Source organism: Orycteropus afer, unplaced genomic scaffold (genome assembly GCF_000298275.1).
Source record: "Orycteropus afer afer isolate SDZICR_OR568_19922 unplaced genomic scaffold, OryAfe1.0 scaffold00062, whole genome shotgun sequence".
Taxonomy (NCBI): domain Eukaryota; kingdom Metazoa; phylum Chordata; class Mammalia; order Tubulidentata; family Orycteropodidae; genus Orycteropus; species Orycteropus afer.
In genome coordinates, this window is record NW_006921649.1 from 8,806,299 (window position 1) to 8,812,091 (window position 5,793).

At 40.9% G+C, this 5,793-nt stretch overlaps 1 protein-coding gene across 1 annotated transcript in view; it reads left to right on the top strand.

The window, feature by feature from the left end:
- The window catches only part of DOCK2 (dedicator of cytokinesis 2), a 669,066-nt gene that overhangs the window by 420,392 nt on the left and 242,881 nt on the right, over positions 1-5,793 (top strand). The gene's annotated exons all lie outside the window — the stretch shown is intronic.

A 5,793-nucleotide genomic window follows, 5' to 3' on the forward strand; every position in this document is an offset into this window, starting at 1 on the left:
TTGCCCAACCTTCCTTCCGAGGAGTGGCTGGTGGGTTTGAACCGCCAGCCGTCTGGTTAGCAGGCAAGTGTCTTAGCCACTATGCTACCAGAGCTCCCATGTATATATATGTACAGATGTATGTATATACAACTGTACATATATATATACACACACAACTGAAATATATATACATATATATATACTTAACTTTTGTTGCTACATATATATACAAACATATATGTGTATATATATGTATATATATATTTCAGTTGTACATTATTCAAGTCAAATGTTCTAAAAGATATTCCATAGAACACTAGGTGCACAGATCAACAGTTTATAGCCAAGTCCATATGGGAAATTCTGCCTCATTTATCCCTCTTTAGGAATTTGCTGTATACATTAAAAACTCAGAGAATTCTTTCAGTAAAAAGTCTGTTAAACTTTGTTTAACCCCACATTTTCCAGACTCATTTTACCAATGAGCCCTTACACAGCCCCTGTGGAGAGCTAGTGTTCTACAGAATCCACTCTCTGAGATGGGATTGTATTTCAGCAGTATATTGAAATGATTGACTTTTATGAGAATTGGGTACTACCATTCAGAACAAGTTGCAAACAGTTTTAGTGACAATCTCACTAAGTTTCTCAATTGAATCATGCAAAACTATAGTATTTGGCCCCTTTGCTAGAAAGAACATTGTAATACAGTCATGGTCCCTTGAGAAAGGAAGGATTATCTTTGAAAAGAAAATGCCCCAGAGGGGTTGAAGGTTAGAATTACTTTAATTTGTGTCTATCAGAATGCCACATACATTCTGGTACTGGGAAAATACTATTTAAGAGCTTTGCCATGCCCAAATGACCTTCTTTCTATCTAGTTCATCTAATTTTCTCTTTAGCTTTAATGCCATTCCACCTTTGAGAGAGAACATTAACATAAATTGAAGTAATGTCATCTCCAGTGTTTGCATAGCTGGTTGACAGCTTTAAGGGGAATCTTTCAGAAAAGAAATACAATAGAGCACCTGGATTCTTGTTTATTGCTTCCAAAGGATGCATTCTCCCATTTTATGGATGAAGAGGTAGAGCCTCAGAGAAGATGAGTCTTAATTTATGCAGGTAGAATGGTTGTAATTTTTACCTGGAATACTGAAGAATAATGGTAATAAATAAAAATCATATACAACTGCTTGTATACAACCAAATACCTCATAGGATTTGGTTCCTTGGTGGGAGGTTTAAGGTCATGGTTTCATGGGACTTCTAGTTAGTTGGCTAATAACATGGTTGGTGCTTCTGTTCTACCTCCTAGTTCATTAGTTAGAGTGTGGGGTCTTGGAAGCTTGCTAACCACCATCCATGGCATAACAATTGATCTCTATTACCTGGAACAACAGAGAAAGGAAAGTTCAGAATAGAAGGAGGATATAGAATGTGTGGCTGATTGCCTTCAGGAATAACTGCCTCCTTTGCCATGAGACCAGAATTGGATGGTGCCTGGCTACCATAATTGAACATTTTGATTAAAGAATGCATAGAGGAATCCTGATCAAAGGGAGAAAATGCAGAATAGAATTTCACATTCTCATGGAATCTAGGTTTTCTGGAGCCACAGAGGGTAGGGGAACCCCTGAAACTGTTGTCCTTTGGTAAATCTCTCAACTTTAAACCAAAAATATCCCCTGAAGTTTTCTTAAAACTGAATAATAATTTAGTTTAAATTAGTGGAAAAAGGTCTACCTTGAGCATTACATTCTTTTAAAAGCTATTTATATGGGATCAAATTAACACAACTCAAAACCTTAATGAGAACCTTAGGAGGCAATGAGTTGACATTAATGAAGGAGGAACAACTCATAAAAGGAGGGTGAGAAAGGTTGTGCAACTCAAACGATATAATCAATATCACTAACTATACATGTAGAGACTGCTGAACTGCTGTGTGTTTTGCTGTGTATATTCTCAACAACAAAATAAATACAACTTAAAGAAAAAGAAAAAAAGATTTACAGAACTTAGAGAGGTTAAGAAATTTGTGTATAGTCACACAGCTAATACATAGCAGAGCTATTGCCAGAACCATTTTATCTCCTTTCCATTCCACAAAGCTTCTGTGGCAGAGGTGGGTTTGATTTGAAGTGGTCTACCTCTTTTGAGTATGTGATATGTTCCAGGGGCTCTCTAATGTGAACTATTTGGAAGGGAGCTAGGAATTTTTGTGTTGAGGTTGGGTAACTCCTATTTAACAAGCCACTTTATAGTCTTTATTGTCATTACAACTATGCTTCTAAGCACTTTCTAAATATCAAGTTGTGGATTTCTCTTGGTCTTAGAATGCAGATATAATTTTATTCTATGTGAAAACTAAGGCCAGTGAAGTTAAATCACTTGACTAGAGACATGTTGTTTTTAGGTGCTATTGAGTTGGCTCTGATTCATAGAGACCCTACGTACAACAGAACGAGAAACTACCCAGTCCTGGGCCATCCTCACAATATTTGCTGTGTTTGAGCTCATCATTGCAGCCCCTGTGTCAGTCCATCTCATTGAGTGTCCTCCTCTTTTTTGCCAACCTTCTACTTTACCAAGTATTATATCCTTCTCCAGGGACTGGTCCCTTCTGACAATATGACTAAAGGACATGAGATGAAGTCTGCTTTCTAACACTTTTAAAGAGGCCTTTTGCTTTTTCCTTGTGAATAGAAATACATAGCTACCATCTATAGGAACTAGGATTCAAACCCAGGCTCTCTGGCCCCAGAGTGTGCTCTTAACCATCAGCCTACACTACCTCACCTTTTACCTCCTCTGTTTATGTAAGAAGGAGCTCTGGTCAAGGCATTTGTCTGCTAACCAAAATGTCAGTGGTTCAAACCCACCAGCTGCTACTGCATGGAAGAGAGATAATGCACAGCCTTTGAAACCCAATAGGGGTTGCTATGAATCAGAATTGACTCGATGGCAGTGACTTTTCATTTTGTTTTATTTTGGCTTATGCAAGAGCCCTGGTTGTGGCCACTGTGTCACTCCAGTTAAAGCATTTGGCTGCTAACTAAAAAATCCATGTTTCAAACCCACCAGCCACTCCAAGGGAGAAATATGGGGCAGTCTGCTTTTGTAAAGATTTACAGCCTGGGAATTCTTATGGGGCAGTTCTCAACTCTGCCCTAAAAAACGAAACCGAACACATTGCTGTCAAGTTGATTCGGACTCATAACGACCCCTCCTTGGGTTTCCGAGGCAGTATCACTACGGAAGTAGATTGCCCAACTTTCCTTCCAAGGAGTGGCTGGTGGGTTTGAACCTCCAGTCTTCTAGTTAGCAGTCAAGTGCCTTAGGCATTATGCCGCCAGAGCTCCAACTCTATCCTCTGTAAGTCAGAATCGACTCAACAGCAGTAGGTTTGGTTTGGTTTGGTTTATGTAAATGTGAAATGGGGTAGAATAATCAGGTTATAGGGTGAATCCTAGGAGCTCTGGTAGCTTAGTACCTAAGGCACTTGACTGCTAACCAGAAGACTGGTGGTTCAAACCCACCAGCCACTCCTAGGAAGGAAGATGGGGCAATCTACTTCCGTAGTGATACTGCCTCGGAAACCTAAGGAGGGGTTGCTATGAGTCAGAGCCTATTCGACAGCATGTAACAACAATAACAACAACAACACAGGGTGAATCCAGTAGGGAGTTTTGTTCTAAACATGTTATGTCTAAGTGGTAAGCTTATATGAATGTATTTTACTTTTTCTTCATGCTTTCATGTATTTTCTAAATTTCCTACAATATCCATGTGTAACTTTCATAATAATAAATGGGTATACACAGAGAACATTGTTCTAGCATAGGGTTGCAGCCTTTCTCTAAGGATCTGAAACTGATACATTGCAAACACATTTGTGAAGTTGCCAATACACTTCCAAACACATACACGCTTGTACATGAGAATTTTGAGACAGGAAACTTGTCCTTAAGCCCCTTTCATTCCTGTTTTTGCTGTGTAACTTTATGTAATCCAATGTTTTCTGAACTCATTTCACCAAGGAGCACTTACATAAGCCCCCTGGAGAATTGGGGCTCTGTATATAGTACTCAGCTTTAGAGATGGTATTGTATCTGAGGAGTGCCCTGCAATGGTTGTCTTTGCTGAGAATTAGGGCCCCCTATGCAAAGCAGGGGGGAGCTCTGGTAGCATAGTGGCTAAGACACTTGCCTGCTAACCAGACGGCTGGCGGTTCAAACCCACCAGCCACTCCTCGGAAGGAAGGTTGGGCAATCCTACTTCCGTAGTGATACTGCCTCGGAAACCCAAGGAGGGGTCGCTATGAGTCGGGTTTGACTCCACGGCAAACAACAACAACAACAACATGCAAAGCAGATTGTAAACACTGTTGTAAACAACACCTTGCGCACCTCTCTGAACCTCCGATAAATGGAGAGTAATAATCCTTCTCAGAAGTTTAGGAGGACTAAGGAAGCCAGTGAATGGACACATTATAAATTTCAAAGCCCTATTATAATGTGAATGATTAAGTAAAGACATTTGTTGTTGTTGTTGTTATGTGCCGTCGAGTAGGCCCCGACTCACAGCGACCCCTCCTTGGGTTTCCGAGGCAGTATCACTACAGAAGTAGGATTGCCCAACCTTCCTTCCGAGGAGTGGCTGGTGGGTTTGAACCACCAGCTGTCTGGTTAGCAGGCAAGTGTCTTAGCCACTATGCTACCAGAGCTCCCAAGTAAAGACATTTATGATATTTTAATCTTTTTAGGTTTCCATTCTCCATTATTTGCATAGTTGTTATGCAACTTGTGTTTTGGAAAGTTTGCCAGAAAGAATTTCATCCTGCAGCTCTCAGCTGGTCAGGATGTGAGCTAAGGTGGAAGTTTTGTAGGATAAGCAATCTGCTGCTCCCTTGGAGAATTCTCTAAATTTGCAAGGAGAAACATTGCAGTTGCCAGAAAAGAGCTGGTGTAATAACATTTATCATTCAGGTGGAGCCTTTGTGTTTGCAAAGGGCTTGGTAATTGTCAATTAGCTGACCTCCCTTATCGGCCTCCGCTACCCTCCCTTCCCTCCCAGCCTTGCTGTACCACACTGAATTCAGAGGCAGAGGCACCTGCAATCCTCTTCTCTCTGTTGATTACTACACAGTGTCTGGAAAGTCCTAGTGGGCCACAGCCATCTGATGAATCAGTGTCAAGGGTGAGAGTTATACCCACCATGAAGATTAGCTCTGGCCCTGAGGTCCTGGGCAAGGATGAAATGAGGTCAGGCCTAGAAGAATCAGGCTTTAGGTGGGAATGAATGGTTCCGATATAAATAGTTGAGTCTGCTCCTCATCCTCTTCCCCTCTCACCTTTTCTCCCTGGAAGGCCAACCTCTGCCTTGTCAGTTTCCTGGCATTCAGTGACCCATTTTTGCTTTCTCCAAACTTCCTCCTTACAAGTCTCATTTCACCGGGTACTCTCAAATAGGAAGGATTTTTCTAATTCATTTGTTCGCAAGAAAGATTAGGAAACTGAGAATCTTGATGATCTTTTGGCCACTTCTTGTATAGCAATTTAGACTCCCGTTGAACAGCCGTTTCATATCTTTGGCTCCATTCAATCACAGTGAAGTTCATTTGAAGGGTCCCAGACTTCTTATTAGCGACCCCATTCTGCTTAAAAATGAGCAGATGCTTCTCTGCTATTACAGCAGATCTTAAATACTTCTCTGGAAGGAAGGCTGAAAACTTAATAATTAACAAAACCATTTTCCTGACCTTCCCCCCACCCACCCACCCTTTTTTTCTTCCCATAAATTTGGAGAATC